This window comes from Dendrobates tinctorius, unplaced genomic scaffold, assembly GCF_039654945.1.
Source record: "Dendrobates tinctorius isolate UK_male_01 unplaced genomic scaffold, ASM3965494v1 ptg000133l, whole genome shotgun sequence".
Classification (NCBI taxonomy): Eukaryota; Metazoa; Chordata; class Amphibia; order Anura; family Dendrobatidae; genus Dendrobates; species Dendrobates tinctorius.
Genome location: NW_027361801.1, coordinates 50,503,233 through 50,508,758, shown reverse-complemented (window position 1 = coordinate 50,508,758; position 5,526 = coordinate 50,503,233).

Here is a 5,526-nt window from a genome sequence, read left to right as displayed (position 1 = left end):
TACATTACAATTCCGGCTGCAGGTCAGAAAGGGGAGCTGTCTTATATATTCTGGCCAGCAGATGGGGGTAGTGAGTCAGCAGGTAGTGAGCTGAGAGAAAGCAAAGGGAGTTGTCATCGTAACGAGAGCAGCTGAGCAGAAGACAAGACAGTTAAGCCTGAGGTAAAAAGATCTTTCTGGAAGTTCCAGTGAGTTGGAGACGGGGAGCTGATCTGACAGGAGGGGAAGGATGATAGCAGACAGAAGAGGCTCCGGGGAAGCGAAAACTGCGTATAGCGGACCCCAGAGCGAAGAGCTAATAGAGAGAAAGTGACGCCAGAGTCCTGGGTGGCAGGAGCTGTATGTCCTGACCGCCGAATCTGGAAGTACAGGGGACTGCAAGTTCCTGAGCATCGTTGAACACCTGAGAGCACGGCAGCGGATTAGGAGCCCGGGGCTGATGGTGAAAAGGATGGTACCCGTGGAATAGGCTCACGCTGACAGCCGTACAGGTTAGAGAAACCATCACGCAATAGAGGGTCGCAGCTTAGTTACAAACAGCAGAGACCCGCACACAAAGTGCAGAAGGAAGGTCCCAAACCCCCACCTGGCAGGGTGGATCCCCCGAATGCCTCCAGGCGAGCCGGACTCAATCCATGACCTGTATGTGGTAATCCGGATTGCAGCCACGTGCAAGTAAGAGGTAAAGAAAGTGCACCTCTCTGTGTCGTCTTATTTCTCTGCACCCCAACGTTCACCGCCATCTGAACTATTAATCAACTCTTAACAGCCCTGGGACCATTACTCTACTTGTGGAGAGCCATTTCCGCCTCAACTGCGTCACACCAACAGTCTCAGGGGAACAACACCGCAGCTCTTGTCACCTCTGACCAGACCACCACGGGTGGCGTCACACTTAAATACCACACAACATTCCCCTATTTTATTACTGGACGCCTCGGCCACGGACTGGGTCATCGCCACGTGACATCCCCCCATTGAAGTAGACGGGCCCGGTACCGAGTACCCCGAGGTCCCGCGGGGCGCTCTATCGGTACTTCAGCTCACAAAGACGATGCCGAGTGCTGACGTATGGATGGAGGCCTCTCTACGTCTGACCCACCCAAAATGGAAGGGTCAGACGTAGGGGTGACCGGAGGAAGGGATGCGTCTGCCCAGCTTACTGACCTGATGTCACCTGAAGTGTACCACAATATGAATGATAGTGGTGTGGTAGATGAAAAGTGTGGAGCTGACACCTAGTTAGTGAGCAGCCTGAGGGTTCACCATGTTATGAGATGTAATAATGAGGAGAATGCGCCCCTAGAGTTGACAGTCATAAGTTAGGCGTGACCAAGGAAAATGGTGGACGGACGCATCTTAGCAACATGACAGTAAAAACAATACAAGGAAGTATGACCGCCAGAAGTGGGGTAGTTCAAGAGAAGGGGTCTATTCTGCCTTCAGGCACGCTGACACGATGTGCAATCCAGCATACAGTATAAACCACAGCTCTGTCTTCCAAAATAAGCACTGTTCTCTGTAGTCTAACTTGTTTATTTATGAAGAGTATAGAACATGCACGGTAAAACTACAAGGAATACAAATAACATGCATAAGTATTGGGCAGATGATCATAGCGAACACAATCACAGAAGTGTACATTGTGATGCAAACATTACATAGGAATACATTAGTTTATGATTACATTTACTGAGAACTGGCAACTAAAAGGTTAATAACATCTCTTGGCTGCTAGACAGTAAATAACACCTCTCTGAATCACTGCTTTGCAAGAAAACACTGAATCTCACCAGATATGCTTTAGCCGGGTAGTGACTCAAGTAGAGAAGTTGCAGGAAAAACAAAGGTTACACAGGAGGACAAAATAACATGTGCATCCTATGAGATCCACAGAGGCAAAATAGCCCTTCTTCATCCCAGAATACATTGCTTCCTTTCCACAAAGCACTGCTTTAATCCCATAGTGCATTGCTTCTGTTAAAGTTACAGGCTTTATAATGCTATTGAAGACACTGCTATAAATTCAGCCACCACTAGATGGTGCTATAATTTACCCAGCAATAATAAAACATTCTTTGCCCTATTAAAGAGGGCAGAACACTCCCCGCTTGGCATTAACTAATGCCACTTTCAGGCTCTTTAGGCGAAAGCAGTAGAATTAGCTCCGCAACTGGTCTGAGGAATAGTTTACTCTCCCCAGCCTTCCACACTTTGACCTCGACCTTGCGCACCTTCTCATCTTTGCTTGGGAACACCTTGGTGATGAGGCCCACAGGCCACTCATTTCGATGTGACTGACTGTCCTACATGAGCACAATATCACTGGGTTTGATGTTCGGCTTGTCGATCTGCCACTTCTTCCTAGACTGTAAGGTGGAGAGGTATTGCTTTCTCCATCTGTCCCAGAAAGTATTGGAGAGACTTTGAACTTGTCTCCATTGATGTCTGTAGAGGTCCTTGTTGCTGAATTCTCCAAGTGGAGCGATAGGATTGTCGGTTTTCTAAGTGAGTAACATGGCGGGAGTGAAAATGGTTGGAGCTTCAGCATCACTGGAGAGTGCAGTCAGTGGTCTGGCATTTATGATGGTCGAAACTTCTGCCAAGAATGTAGTCAAACCTTCGTGTGTGTTTTGTGCTACCTTCTTGCAAGAAGATAGAGTTTAAGATTCTGCGTGCTATTCCTATCATCCTCTCCCAAGCACCTCCCATGTGAGAAGAGTGTGGTAAATTGAAGGTCCAGGTACATCCCTGTTCACTCAGGTATCTTTCCACACTGGTAATGTCTAGGTTGGAAGGAATTTGGAGTTCTTTCACTGCTCCTACGAAATTTGTGCCTCAGTCAGAGCGAATGTGTTTCACGGTGCCTCTGATGGCAATGAAGCATCGGAGTGCATTTATGAAACTTGATGTGTCCATGGATTCAATCACTTCGATGTGGACAGCTCTGATGGACATGCAGGTAAACATAACTGCCCAGCGTTTTGCGTTGGCTTGGGCTCTTCTGGTGTGCCGTGCAACCACAGACCACGGCCCAAATACATCCAGTCCAATGTTGGTAAAGGGAGGATGCATACTAAGTCTGTCTGATGGGAGATTGGCCATCTTTGGGCTTTGAGTCGTGCCACGGAGTTTGCGACAAATCACACAGTTGAAGATGAATTTACTCACACACCTCTTTGCTCCGACTATCCATAGTACAGCAGTTCGTAGATTCCCTTTGGTAAACAATCGGCCCTGATGTTTCACGAAAACATGATGATGCTGTACGAGCAGAGTAGTCACATGATGATGACCAGGAATTATTACAGGGTGTTTTTCCACGAATTCCACCTTGGCTTCCTGAAGACAACCTCCAATTCTTATCAGCCCATTTTGGTCAACTATTGGATCAAGCTTTTTCAAGACACTGTCTCTAGAAATGGGTTGACCTTTGTTGAGGTTGTCTATTTCTTTGGCGTAACACTCGCGTTGTATTGTACGAATTATCGTGTTTTTGGCATTTTCCAGGTTCGGAGCGGTAAATGCGTGTTTGCAATGGTGCCAACCCTTACAAGACTTCTGACTGGTGGGTAAGCGTTGCCTCTTGGGTTTAAATGGTAGAGGGGCCATCCAACTCTTTGACTCATCTCTTACCATCTCTCGATCCATGATGTCCAAAAACAGTCTGTCTTTTATGGACATTGCTACCTTGTTGTCCTCTCTTGTTCTGTGGAAAACTGTGCACCCTATGTGCTCTTGGTCGCCGTCACATGAGTGGTCTTCACAGGAAGGATCAGCTAATGGACAAGGTAGAGGAGCATTGTGTGGCAACTCTTTTACCAGGAAGCTACTCTTACATGGCTGGAAGAGAGACGGACGTCCATTTTCAAGAGTGTTGGTAAGCATGCTGTCAACTAAGGCCGGCTTGTGTGCTCCTCCTAGGCAGACGTCCCCTATGATGACCCATCCAAGGTCGTGCCTCTGTGCATACGGAGCATTCCTGGAGCCGTTTATACATTCTCTAGCCTTGTGGACTTGTAGTATATCTCTTCCCAGAAGTAGAGCTATTGGGGTTCCTGGATCTAGTTCAGGTATCAGGTGGGATATACGCTTTAGATGGGGGTGATATGTCGCCACCTCCCGTGATGGTATTTCTGACCTGTTGTCAGGAATCTGGTTGCACTCCAGGATGATCGGTAATGATAGGCAGGTCTGGCCATCTATGGACTCCACTTTGTATCCGGTTGCTTTTCTCCCCGCCGTCTCAACGGTACCTGAACATGTCCTCAGGGTGTAGGGAGAACAAGAGTCTACGATGCTGAAGTGGTCAACGAAGATGGACCTGGCTAGAGACCTGTTACTTTGGTCATCCAGGATTGCATAAATCTTGAAGGCTTTGTCCTTGCGGCCTACAGGATAGACTCGGACAAGGCAGATTTTTGAACAGGACCTTCCTCCTGTGAGTCCTCTACAGATCTCAGTACATTTAGAGCTGACCTCAGGGGTGTCTTCGTCAGTGTCCTTCTGCTTCCCATCGTGCTCCTCTGCTTGCGACAACATTCGTGGAGGTGATCCAGGGTGCAAGCTGTATTGTGATCCGTGCTGCTGCATTCTGCACATTTAACGCTAGCTTCATAGTTCCTGGCGAAGTGAGCGGTTGCGGCACAACATTTGAAGCAGATGTTGTTCACCTTGAGGAAACCTTTGCGATCCTCTAAAGACTTCTCCCTGAAGGCTCTGCATTTTAGTAGAGGATGTGGTTTCTTGTGTAGAGGACAATATTTACTGACATCCGGAGGTTTGTTCTCGTCTGGAGGGGGTTTATTCACCTTGTGAGGAGGGCCTGTTGAATCAATGTTAGTTTTGTGGACTGCCACGGGTGTCTTACCAGATTTGACACCAGTGGCAGTGGAACATAACAGAGTAAAATCAAAACTAGGGTCATTTCTAATCCTAGATTGTTTGGTGACAAAATCAACAAATACAGTGAAAGGAGGAAATGATACATTATGATTGTGTTTATACTCTGAACCACATGTAATCCACTTTTCTTGTAGGTTGTAAGGAAGTTTCTGTACTATCAGATTGACACCCCTAGCGGTATCTAAGAATGCCAATCCGGGCAAGTCTCCTTCCTGCTGAGCAACCTGCAACTCATTCAATAAATCTCTCAGTTCTCTAATCTTTAGATAACCTTTAGGTCCTAGCTTAGGAAAATCCTCAATTCTTTTATATAAAGCATTCTCTATGACTTCTACTGCCCCATAGCATTCATCGAGTCTTTCCCACACCTTATGTAGGGCTGTGCGAGGATGCTTTACATTAATGTCTCTCAGTCTTTTGGCATGCTCGACTGACTCACTTCCGAGCCACTTTACCAGGAGATCTAACTCCTCACCACAAGAAAGGTCCAGATCATGAATGGCATTCCGGAACAAGGCTCGCCATGACCAATAGTTCTCGGGTTTGTCAGTGAACTTTACAAGTCCCTTTGTAACCAGTTCTTGGCGGGCAAGGAACTTTGCAAGGTCCTTGATGGCTCCG